The sequence below is a fragment of the Manacus candei genome, unplaced genomic scaffold (assembly GCF_025592945.1).
Source record: "Manacus candei isolate 608988 ecotype Guabito, Panama unplaced genomic scaffold, ASM2559294v1 h1tg000062l, whole genome shotgun sequence".
Lineage (NCBI taxonomy): Eukaryota > Metazoa > Chordata > Aves > Passeriformes > Pipridae > Manacus > Manacus candei.
In genome coordinates, this window is record NW_026138110.1 from 577576 (window position 1) to 591268 (window position 13693).

General features: G+C 40.9%; 1 protein-coding gene across 19 annotated transcripts in view; it reads right to left on the bottom strand.

The window, feature by feature from the left end:
* The window catches only part of CAMK2D (calcium/calmodulin dependent protein kinase II delta), a 115893-nt gene that overhangs the window by 100280 nt on the left and 1920 nt on the right, over nt 1–13693 (bottom strand). The gene's annotated exons all lie outside the window — the stretch shown is intronic.

Below are 13693 nucleotides of genomic sequence, written 5' to 3' on the forward strand. Positions count from 1 at the left end.
GCTGTAGATTCTTCAATAAGTTTTCATCCTACTCCAAAAAAAAAGATAAAAACCCCCCAAGCTGACGAAAGCAGGCAACTGAACTGCAGCTAATTATTTAGGCCTTCACACAGTTAACTATAAAGCTAAATTTTCCCACCACCTTTAAAAGTTGCTTTTCCCCTTTTATAACCAACCTTTGGCAATTTCCAAGTCAATTAAAGGAGGAACATTACAAGTACTCAAAGCAGCTCGGAGGACTTGATGACAGGTTTGACAACATTGCTCACTCCGGCACAGCCGTTCATTTTTATATTAGGCAAGAAAGCTTAGTCATTAAGGGAAACTTCAAGCACATTTGCAATGCTTGTCACTCAACAATCCACCACAGAATATCAATGTGTTTAATGAGATCAGGCTCAAGTAGTGGCTGAGCATTTTATTCAGCTGTTCCACACAAAGTCCCATGAAAATATGAAGAATCTTCCCACACTAATAAGGTAAATGTTTCCTTGTAAATAGGCAATTAAAAGTTAACTACACTGCAAAGTCTTGTTCTAATTTATATTTTGATACAAGATCAAGCTACACCTTTATAGTTTACTACTGATACTCAGTCGCAGACATTTCTTTCTTCATGCATTTTCTTTAGCTCTCGTGCTACAAGGACAGGACAATGGGACACCAGGATAATACTTTCACTTCTTGGTCAGGTAAAATTATTAATAAAAAACCAGGTTAAAAAACCATCACACTTCTCCCACAAGATAACCAGCTTTTTTCTTTCTTATTCACCAGTACCTGCCACAACTTCCTCACAAAACACCACAAATACAAACCAGCCCAGAAGAAAAAGCATAATTCTCATAAGGAGAAGCTCATGCATTTTCCCTCTTCAGGAAGTTTCTGCTGTCCTCTGTCAGAGCTTTATGAAACCCCAGTTGTCTATAAACTACAGTTGGAGAAACACTAAGGGAAGGGACCTCTAAGGAAAAAATTTAAAAAAAGAAAAAAATGGTCATGTAATTAGGGGAAAACCCTCAAAATCCCTGTTGAGCTAGTTGGGCATTTTTACACAAGATTTAAAATTCTCACTACGGGAATTCTTTTTACATTGAATATTCACATAACACAGCAAAGAAAAACAAGCACGTTTCAAGCAAAACAAACAATATGAAAGAGGCAGCATTTCAAATAGATCACCTTGCAGTGAGGGTTTTAAGGACACTACCTCAGAGATGGGCCGGAACAATTTGAAAGGAAAACAAACACAAACCCCACCAAAACAAAAGCAAAAACCCATCACCAAACCTACACAGCCAAACTCGGCTGTCGATTTGATAAACATTCTCAAGCATCAGAGTGAGAAGAACAGTTCTCAAAGCAGGAGCTGTTTAATAGCTTAACCAAACCGGTGGGGTAAGTGGGCACGAGAAGGGGACGTGAACAGCACAGACTCGGACGCCATCTATATCCTTCTATTATCCCACCAGGAGTTGCCAAGGATACAGGTACCAGACTAAACATGATCAAGTTACAGCAGTGGAAGAAAATTATTGCCCGCCAGTGGCATTTCCTGAGTGCACACAGTTAAGGCCACCACAGTTGCAAAATAAAGCACACAAGCCTAAACATCCCCCACAGAGGCTCCCAGACCGAGTCTACAGGCTCAGCTTTTTGGTGGCTCCTTCATAGACTCTTCTCTTGGCAAAGAAATAACCAGAGGGGCATGGGAATCCTCCAAAAAACATAGAACATCAAGTGCAAATGCTGCTTTCTGTGCATTCCAGCAGGGAAGTGCAGGAGTGGATTTGCCGGCAAAGACTCCAAATTCGTAGTGATAATTTTATGTAGCTCCACATGGTGATGTCATAAAAACCTTCCAGGTAAAATCAGCAGTAAAATCCCCAAAGGAGCTGATAATCTCTGCTGAACAAGACAATCATTGGGGTTTTGATCTCTTATTTTGGAACCACTCTGACTAACTCAGGCCAGAGTTGTATTGTCATTCTCCCACTGAAAATGCATTTTTGTAACACAACTAGAGATATTTTAAATTGTTTTTTTCTAATCACAGCCGAGATTATTCATTAAGTCTGTGCTATGAAATACAGATTCAGGTGGGTCAACTTTGGGTACCTGAGCTTTGACATGCTACTAAGGTTTGAGAGGAATGCCATTGTAGCATTAGGTACATAGCTCTGTTCTCATTCCCATAATCCCATTTTCTATCTAGAACTTGCATGGTCTGCTGAATATTAGAGAAATGTCAAGAATATGCATTTGGTTCCACAGACTTTTGCTGTTTAAGTCTGATAATACCACTATTAACGTGGTATGATTGCAGAATTCTGTTATTTACTGATGGAGGCAGTGCTGGCTCTGAATTACCGGAGATTTGCTTCATACCTCCAGTTTGTATTTCAGTATCAGGAATGAGCTGTTCTCTTTTTTTCTCCCCTTTCTGTAAAACTAACTCTTCCAGCTTGCAAAATGTCCCGCAGGGGAGCACTATTCTCCTTGTAGAGATCTCCATCCCTTCTTCCCCCTAAATGAGGATGATCCAGGTCAGGGAGGGCACAGGGAGAATCTCAACCAAGACATTTTACTAAAACTAACGGGAGTTTTGTTTGTTCTTTCGGTTTCTAATCTGTGTAGCATCAGTTTTTCATCAGTCATTATTAAATAAAAAACTCAACATCAATCACCTCATTTTCAAGATCAGATTGAAGAGACTTGATATCGTTATAATGAACTTTTCTGTTCCCTGCATTCAAGACTTTAAACCCACCTATTTATCCACTTATTTCAAGGGGCTCTAGAAGCACTTTTCCATGGAATTGCAGCTGGCATGAAGCACCAGCTCCCCCGAAAAGCTCAGGGAAGTGAGGTGCCTCACTCACCACGTTCTCTGCCAGTCCCTCTCCCAGGGAAAGCTCCAACAGGGACAAGCAGCATCCAAGTCCTCTTACACATCTCCTTAGACCAACTTATTCACCAGCAACTGGCACACCTTCCTCCCAAACCACAAATAAAACCAGCCCAGAGGAAAAAAGCACAATTCACATCATCAGAAGCTCATGCATTTTCCTCTCTTCAGGAAGTTTCTGCTGTCCTCTGTCAGAGCTTTATGAAACCCCAGTTGTCTACAAACTACAGTTTGAGAAACACTAAGGAAAGAGATTTCTAAGGAAAAAAAAAATAGAAAAGAAATGTAATTTGGGAAAACCCCTCAAAATCCCTGTTGAGGTAGTTAGGTTTTTTTACACACTGTATCCTATTGACCAAAGGAGTCAACAACAATTAGCACCATTTTGAAAGTGTTTCAGTTTATACAGCCTGTGAATCATCACAACTTTAAACAAGCAGCGAACTGGGCTGCTCTAAGTGCATTTACACAGTTTTCTTTTTCTTGAGCCGTTTTGCTGTCTGGATGAGCATCTGTGGCTGCAGAAACAAGTCAACACTCAACAGAAAGTATTCCTAATTTAGCTTCGTTTCACGGAGCTATTTTCACAGCAGTTTCCACTCGACCTTGCACAGAGGCCCCGGTAACAGCAGGCTATAGAAGACACCGTGGCAGGAACTGCACAACAGCCTTGGATGGAAAGAAAGGGGTTTGGACTTTGGTCTCAATGCACAAGATCTCGAGAAACTGCACAAAAAAACCTTGCAGCTGCCTACATCTTTGCATGTCTGTTACTGGGTGGGTACAGCAAGTCCTCTAAAATGTTACTCTGGGGAATTTTTCAAGACAGGAATCAAAGAGTCCTGCCAGGTTCCACTGTTCAGGATGCAGAAATAAAGACAAGGAGGCATCTGAGGGTTAGTAAAAATGGAGAGCACTTTGAAATTGGTAGGCAAGTGGTAAAAGAGGTGACAGGAAATGTGGTGGTGAGCGGGAAAGCTGAAGAGAAATTACTAAACAAGTTCTTTCAGTATCAGCCTCAAAATCAGCCACATGAATCTGTAAATAAACACTGGAATTTACCAACAAGATCCTTCCATGCAGACACAAGTGATTACTAAAGACACTCAGAAACCCTCACCTATTTTTTTTTCTGGTGAATTCCAATCCCCCATTCCAAACATCCACATACATACAACCATATAAATCAGTTTAGAGCATACAAAAGAAAGGATGGCCATAATAATGGCAAGTCTGTCATACAGGAGGCAGCTAAAGGAAGATGGATGTTAAAGAAAATAATGCAAACAAGATTGGCCTTCATGAAAATACTGATTAAAGATGAAGCATTCTCTGAAGGACAGCCCAGGCATAGACAACAAACACTGTCCAGGACTATATTTGGGCTGTTAATCAGGAAAGTCTTTGAAGTAAAAGAGGGCAGTACTAATTCTCTCTTCATTAAAGCAAAAATAATGAACCTCCTCACCTCCCCAGTTAATTTTAAGATAGATCTTGACTACTGAATCAGATTATTTACCCTCTTGAAGGACTCAACCTTGGATACACTTTAATTTCTTTTCCTATTTTTTCACCTAAGGCCAAGCCCAGGTAATAGATGCTCAAACATTCTCTTATCCTATAGAAATTCGACAGTGGATAAATGCGATTTGGAAGTGGAAGCAAAACCAAGAGCAGACAAAAACATATCACTCAACTTGACTTTCACTTTGAGTATTGGTAAATCCTTACTATTCACAACTACTTAGGCAAGACAGTTGGGGACAGTGGGAAATCAATCCCATCTAAAGGGGATGGAAGGGAATCAATTCTATGTAAAGAAAATGTTTTATCCAAATATTTTCTACTTTAAGGAGTATGAACTTTGTTGAGATGGAACAACTTCCTGTATCATTAGCACACAGCTCCTAAGGGAGGGGACGGACCACACATCAGCAATTTCTGCTCTGGGAAAATTAATCTCATTGCATGTTGTGATTAACATGGCCTTGAAAGCAATTTATTACTTTAAAAAGATAAATCATGTTTAACACAAATAAACAAAAATATAAAGACACCAATTCCTGCCCTCATTACAACTAAAACCACTTTAATTAATAGGTCTTTTAGCATGAATTATTTTCCTACAGCAAACGAGCTGGCTGGGTACACACAGGCTCTGCCAGATCTTTTTCTACATTTAACATGTGCACAAGCATACAGGCACAGAACACTGTACCAGTGGCCTTTTCTTCCTCTTCTTACCCCCCAAAATGCAATAGCTATGTAAGACCATCAAGTGTTACAGGTATAAAAAATGATCTGGGTTTTGGAAGCTCTTCCATCCCTTCCCCCCCCCCCCCCCCTTTTGGAGTGGTGATTCTAAGAAGTCCTTAAAAAAGAAGGTTTTTATGCCATGATCAACAAGGTATTTAGTCCCAGAAGCACTTATCAGTGCCATCCTAACCACAATTTCCAGCTGTCCATGCTGTGTAAAGCAAATAGAAAGCAATCTACCTTACACTCAAGGTTTTTTGATTTTGAAAGCAATACACACAGTATAAAAAGCACCAAGATGACACCTTTATTTTCATAGCTAGTGTTTCACAAATAATGGGAAAATGTAGCTTTTGAAGGCTTCTGTGCTGATATTTATTTGCATCTTGGAGACACTTAACTGTAGTGACATCTTTTTCTAAAAAAGAGTGTAATGCAGGTCTTTAAGTGAGTTTTAATAACCAAAGTTCAGCAGCACCTGGAGCTGCCCTGAGGGAAACCAAAGGTCATCTGCCCCACAGAACAAAACCCTCCCTGCAAGGCAGCACCACAGCAGCACTCTGACCATGTTACACCGTGTTAAAACTCAATATACATCTTCACTTCCTGCAGGATATGAGTAAAATCCACCAAAGGAATAAGGTTCCAAGAGAAGCCTTTGAACTGGGCGAGCACTTATCCTACTGAGCAATAACCTGTTCCAACCACTCCTACAGGAAGTCTCCCAGACCAAAATCACACCTCAGCACCAGCTCCAAATCTGCTATGCAATACAGATAACTTGAAGGCCTCCCTCGACTGATTAAATCACAAACCTATCTCTCCAAGAGGTTAAAACTTAAATGAAAGCTTAGGCTTGGCGAATCCCATCAGATTGTCAAATATGGATGTTATTTAGGAACCCCATCTGTTCCTGCAGCAACATGAATATGCAACGTGACTGTTGCTGCAACACTTGCATTCCCATTGTGGAAAATTTACCAGTAGGCAGTTCCTGACCCCAGTTACATCAGGAACAAAGTTCTGGAAGCACATGCAGTAGATTGCTGCCCACAAATATGAGCTTTGACGCTCTGAGTTTATGTTTCCCTTCCTCTCACGTGCTGAGATGATGAAACTTTACAGCAGAGGTGTGATACCCTTTCCACCTGCACCAGGGCTTGTTAATCTTCCTGCTGGGCAAGGTGCAGTGCTCTCTGGAGCACAGGGAAGGAGTGTGTGTGGCAGCCTGCCCTGTGCCACGTGAGCCAGAGCCTGCCCGGAGTGCTGGACAAATTAATTACCAGTCTTTCAGGTGAGGAGCTGCCAGCTGGAGGCCACGGGGCTGGAGAGTAGTTCAGCAGGGCTGAAAACCTGCCTGCAGACCACACACATGCCAACCGTGTGCGACTGCCAGGGTCTGAGACATCCTTCAATAGACAGCTGTCAGAATTCATGCAGCTGCTTCTCGACCCAGCAAACACTCACTTCATGCCTTTTTTTGGTTATAGATCAGATGCTGTGGTTTTTAATTGTGCACATCATGACCTCTGACTCAAGTGGATTTAGGGCAAACTCTCCATCCAGTGGAAGGTGACTGCAGCCATGCTTGCCATGGCACTGCCAACTGCGTGTTGGCAGAGTAAAAACTTGTGCACAATAAAAACAACCAGTTCCCTACATAGCACATGGGAGAGACTGTCCAACTGACAACCCAAAATGACTGACTTGGCTGCAACTGAGCAGAAAAAGCCCCACAAACAGTTGTGAACTTCTACAACAAGCACACTCTATTTTCAAGGTGAAAGCGACTGCCAGAACCTAAATTAATTCTGGTTTTATGGATGCCAGAGAGCTCTCTTGGAAAGCATCACCAGGATATTAACTTCATACCTTTAGCAGTGATAAATTCTTGGTTATTGGTAAAAATAAAAAAGCCTCCCACCACAAGATGAAATGTTTCATCACGACCGACAAATATCCACGGCATCACAATTCCATTATTAAAATCTACTTTGTTACATTTGAGAGGTTTGGGGGGATGTTTTTTTAAAGTAAGTCTGCATGTTTTGCTCTCCAAGCTTCCAGTGAAATACTTGCTGCCTACCAAAGGTCAGGAACCCACATAACAGAACTTACCTCAAACCCACCAGGTAGGCAAAGGTCCTTTCTACCAACTTAAACCAACAGTTGCACAGCCTTATCTGTAATAGCTTGCTCAGCACATTAACTATCATTCTCTAGACGTAAAAACCTAATTAGGAAAAACAAATATATGCTGCAGCACAATTTACACTTCTCAGATTTCCACTAAAGAGGCCCTGGATTAGAATAAAAGCTCAATCAGGGATAAGACATATTTGCAAATTTGCAGAAGTTGCTCCTTCCTGGATTTTCTGACTCTGCTATAGCTACTGCTTCTACCCAGTGGCATCTAGAAGCAACAGGTTGAAGAGAAATAAAGTAAAAACTCAGTTCAGCAGAATACATCCAGCAGCTTTACAGGAATTAACAGGGGCTGCACAGCTTTAAAACGAGCTCTCTGATTCAAACAACTGCAACTGGATGAATTTCAGACCAAGTTGACACCAGTCTAGAAAATGATGTCAGGTAACAGCACAATTGTCTGCCCTGGAAGAAAATACCAACCTCATGTCACACAAATTCTCCCCCCTCTCTGATGCCAAGCACAAGGCATTTCTCATGATACAGGGATTAAACAGAGGAGGAGTTTGCACAAACATGCTCTCAAAGATACACACAGAGCTCAATACATCCAAGGAATAAGCAGACAGATTGGATTCCTGTGCCTCTCCAGAACACAGCAGATGTTTCTTCAAATTCAAGGCATAATTATTTTTAATAAGGAATTAAACAAGATGAACTATCACCGTTAAGGTTATGTTCTTTAGTAACCTGTTTCAATGCACAGAAGTTATGTCTGTCACATAACCTTCTAAAAATCCCCCCAATGTCCTTACAAAGCTTTTCACATATGTGCAATAAATGTGTATGAAGGAGGAAGCTGGACCCTGATATATGGAACACCCTGGCCTACATTTCTCAGGAGGTCAAATGAAGGACAGATACACAAAAAGCACTATTTTGGCAGTACGTGCATTTGTAAAGCATAACATTTCACTGACTTCTATTTCAGTCTCTCAGATCAGACATTTCCCAATTAATTGAAAAAAAATTAAAAAAGAGAAAAAAAATCAACCCCCCAACCTCTGAGTCACAGAAGTGTGAATAAATGTAACGAATAAATGTTCACATACCCCTAATCATAACCAGAGAAAGTGCATAAATAATGTGCAGCATTTGGATCAATACCATTTGCCTACATATGGCAGGACTTTCACACTTTAATACCACCGTTATTTAGTTGGGTTTTAAGACTATGAGAGGTTTTGAAATGAAGTGCAGAAACAACCCCCCAGGAATCCAGTCTCGGTCCTTCCAGGAACAAGTGCATTTCTGCCTTGCTGTCAGTGAGAGCAGATGCAAGTCTCAAACACCTGAGCTTTGGTTTCACATCAAACAATGTTTCCTGTGTACCAACAGAGCCAATCTACAATAAAGGCAAAGTGTTGACCATTGTCCCCATTTCCCTCTTTTCAGATTTGACCAAACATTTCACTTGGAAGTACAATACCTTGGATGTGGTAAAACATCAGCAGGGAACACAACTTCTCCCAGACTAGGAGGAACAGAACACATCCACATTTCAGTGTCAGGATGTGGGAGCTCAGTAAAGGTATCCAGTTTCTATTTTCCCCTGCATCTAGTTCTCCCTTCTCTCCCAACAGAAGCAATTCTGGAAGTGCAGCTGTTCAGATGTGCAGTTAAGTTTCCAGATTGCACTAAGTGAACACACAAAACAGAGTCAGCGCCAAAATTTGCAACTTCTGACAGAAAATGGCAGGAAAGCAGTAGCCAAATAAGTCCTCAAGAATCCTCTCTTATGTACATTTTCCTCCCCTACTCTAATGAGCTGACAGAGGATGCAAACACCTTTTTAATTCTCCAAGCCTCTCCACGTTATTTTACATTCTGGATTTGGCTCATGTATCCATTGCCATCAATGGCTACACTTCCACAAACTTACACTTTAAGAATAACCCATAAGCCCTGTTTTTAGAGTATCACTCCAAGCTCTGTAGCTACACATCAAGGACATTTATTCACAATATTAACCCTTTCAACACCAGCAACAAGCCTTACTGGCAGCCAGAGCAATATGTGCAATCTTCCAATTCTGATGCAATGTAAGACCCATCAGTGTATGAGCTATAAGGAGAATTTCCCTTTCTAAGAGAAACACCAGTCACAATGGAGAGAGAAAATAACTCCTCTGCAAAAAACCCAGAAGTGACATTATGAAAATCACATAGTATTTGCTATGAATAATTTAACTATGAACTGCCAGGACATTTCATTTCAAACCTATTTGGAACTGTTAGAATAAATTACTACCAACCAACACTCACCACAGAGATTTAGAGTCCTCATTCTCACTGCTATTTGAAGGCTCTTCAGATTTTCACTAAAACCAATAAAAGCTCCAAACCTTCACAAAACAGAACGCCTAACCAAAAATCCCTCTTTTTTAAATAATACTCTTACCTATCTACTAGCCTGAGTTTTTGTGAATGAAGTTGATTTTAACAGAACCAGTAGCCTGCTAAATTACAGTAATTTGCAATTGAAAAGACTTGCAGGTAAAAACGCAAACAAACACGTTGTGTTACAACTATGTCACACCGAAAAGAATGCCATGACTAAGCTGAACGCAAACATCAAGCACAAACGTTGAAAAGGGGCAACCACGCGTTTGCAGGTGAACATTCTCACATACTGGGGAAAAAAACAGTTTCAAAACATTCTTAATGACAGGTAATTAACAGAGAAACAGACTGCAGCTAAAATCCCAAGCCTAATTCTTGTCTTCACAAAGCCAGCAACTGCCCCAGTGACAACTGGATGCCCTTAAGGAGGGTACTCTCCATGTGGGAATAACGTCACACGTGCGTAAGAACAGAAACGAGCATTAAAAAGACGTGCGTTGTAATGAACTCGCCCAGGTAAATGTGCACTTCAGGGATTAACATCTTTAGCTAGATTAGAAAGAATTATTTTCTCCTCCCATGGAGTACAGGAAGGCTTATTAGAGCCTGCCTTCCTGTTAAACATCTGGCACTGAGTGACACAGGCTACCTGACTACAGGAAATGTTGCTCTAGTGACACATCAAAAACGTTTATCTCTGCGTCACCAAGAGCTGCTCTGAAAAACACTACCCTGTGTGCTTCCCATTTCATTCATCTCCCTAATGGATTTTGAATCACTGTAGGGATCACGAGGTGCCCTACTTGGACAGCTTTAGACACTGAAACGCTCTTCCCACAGCCTGATTGCTCCATAGTGCCACCCAACTGTTCCCAAGGGGTGGGGTTTGCAGCCTCTGAGCCCATCGCAGCTTGGTGCAGGTCAGTGAGATCGGTCTGGTCACCTCTGGCTATGCCTCACATCTGCAGGCACAAGCTCACAGCAAATACCCTCTCTTGGAAGAATTGGAAAGATGCTGAAAAAGATTCGGGAGCTTTCCTGCTAAGAAGGACAGTAAATCCCCAGGGACACCTGCTAAGCTCCAGGCTGATGGAATGGCTGGTCCCTGAAAGCTCACGAGCAGCGATAACCCCCAGCTGATTCTTACATTACTCCTATGCCCATAAACAAAGTGCTCCTAGTTCTGCTGCAGCAATCCAAGGGCTGGGAAAGGTGTGTCAAGTCTTTCTACAAAAGCTCCTTGGAAAAGAAAAAGGACTGGAACGTGATCCTCCTCACACAGATGCCATCAAACCGGCACCTAAGGCTTTTGGCCACCAGAGGAACTGTCACCGTGAGTTACTGGCAAGAATTACACCCAGTAAAAATATATCAGTAATTCACCTCTTCAAGCACAATCAGAGAAGCCAACACTTGAAACACTTGCCTAATTCCTTTTTTTTTTTTTAAGACAGAAAACGATGGCCAAACCTTTTAAGAAAATTGATCTGTTTATGTGAAATCAATTTGGATCAAAGCCAGAAGACTCTCAAAAGAGAAGACAGAAGATGTACAGATAATGACAAAAAGAAACAGACTATTTGCTCATTATTTGGTATTTGGAACAGACAGGAGGAAAGTAAAGTCACCTCACAGAAGTTCAATTTCATCTGCATGGTTTTTAACTTGTTAGAACAATAAGGTGATCTGTTGAATTTCGACACTTAAAATAAAGCACAAAACAACCAAAACAACACAGAGAAGACCAAAACAGCACACGCTGAGTAGTAAGGAAATCCCAAGAACTTCATCAGATGACACAATACAGAACCCAGAATCAGCAAACACACGTTCTTCACTTCATTCTTAACTTTCTCTGTGCTTGTTCACTGTTGCACTTAACTTTAGAGAATACCTTTTTTTTCCCCTCCTTTTAAAATCAGCATCATAATCAACTCGTGCAAGCCTGTCTAGAACATACTCTACTGATACAAAACTAGCTGTTGATATTCTAGTATCAATTTAACACTCCAGCTGACTTAGAAAATGCCAAGTCAAAGCTCAGAACTTTGAAGTGCAGCTTAAGGGTACTTCAAGAGGAGAATATATGTTGTTCTAACAAGCAAAAGTGGTTTTGCTACGCTGAAATAGATTTAAATTGCAAATGTGTATTATTTCTATTGCTAAAATCAGAAAATCACCAAACCAGAATTATATAAATATAACTATCAACCTGAAAAGCACAAAGGTTGCTCCTGTTAGAAAAGGGGACCCAGCCTCCTTTCCCCTCCAAATTCCAGCTCAATCCCATGCCTCTGCACACACGCAATTAGCCTGAAATTTCCCTGTAACTATACAAGGAAACAGATGAGAACACATCTTCACTGGCATTAGCCTGTGCCCAGATCAGTTCCTCAGTTTAGAAGGACTGCTAAAGTAAGGATTTGGATAAATCTCCAAGAACATTCATGGCTGAGATGAAGGAGGGCTGAGGAGACAAGTATTGTTCTGACTGGGCTGAATGCAGTAAATAACTTCTAATTTCAAAGCTACCTTAAGCTTTTTTTTTAGTGTTGAGAGGCTTGACTCTGCCATATCATACACTGACACTGCTCTTCCTCAATCTGACAAAAGAAGGCCCAGATTTGACATTTTGTTTAAAAGGCTTCCAGAGAGCCAGGCACTGTACAAGGGATACACACTTCCAAGCCAAGAACAACCTCTAACTCTGCTCACAGATGAAGCTGACCCCCTGATTTACACTGCAACTGGTATTTCAAGCAAGCACAAAACACAGAAGGGAACTGCTACCTCCTCACAGAGCAGTTCGGATGGAGCAAAACAAACCTTAGATTTGGAAAACCAGCACCCTACTTATGAACTGCACCCCTGTTATCAGCCAGGAGAAAGTATCACAGTTTGAGGCTTTTTAGTGTTTCGTCATTCAAGGGCATCTTTCTGCAATTAAAGAACTGCCTAATAAGAATTGGAATATTTTTTTCCAAGAATCTTGCTTTTCGGAAGTTGTTCAGTGGATGTCAAAGCACTGAAAACCAAAACAACCTCCCAAAAAAAACTCCAACATTTCTGGGATGCCTGGAAACAGAGAGGGGAAGGTATTCCCTGCATTCATGGACGTGGCATCACACATGTTCTGATAAGAAAGGGTATTTCACAGCCCAGCTTTGAAGTGTAGCCCCTTCCTTTATGGGTTTTATGTCCTATGGAAAAAGCTGTGTGAAATTTGCCTTGTTCCATTTTATGAGCCAGCTTCTTCCAAATATGTTCCCACTCTTTGCTGGACCACAGTAAGGACCAATCTGGCCCTGCATGAACAAAGTATAAAAATTAACTAATTTAGCCCAGCATTTCAGGATTTATCCCATCATACATACACCCCACGGCACTGGATCACCTGGTAACTGGCACCTGGTGCTGATCTTGCTATGGGAAGTTACTTAGATCTGTGAAATCACACAGGATGTTGTGCTTTATTTTAAGCATCAAAATTCAACAGATCGCCTTATTGTTCCAACAAATTAAAAAAAGTATTTGTTTTAAGCAAACTTGTGAAAATATTTTATCTCAAGTATCGTGAATTTCTTAACCTCCCTCTCTTTAAGATCATAACTCTAAAAATAAATTTTAAATTTAAAATAAATTGAAAAATAAAGGAAAACAAACCTCATAGTGAGAGTGTGAAGACTAAAATTCAGCAAAAAGTAAATTTTCACACAACTTTCATCAGCTGCAAATAAGGGTGTTGACACGACGCTAAAAGATCTTTATCAGAGAGCAACATATTAACAGAACGTGCCATTATGTTCTATGCAACATTTTATGTTTAAATTTAATTTACCTGCAGTGATTCCTTCGGGTCAGAAGCAAACCAGGCCATGAACAGACTCCCACTCTGACACTGTTTGCTTGTTCACTCCCATGTTCTTTACCACCCCACAAACTCTATCAAAACACAGATAACCTTAAGGGCCAACGCTCCCTA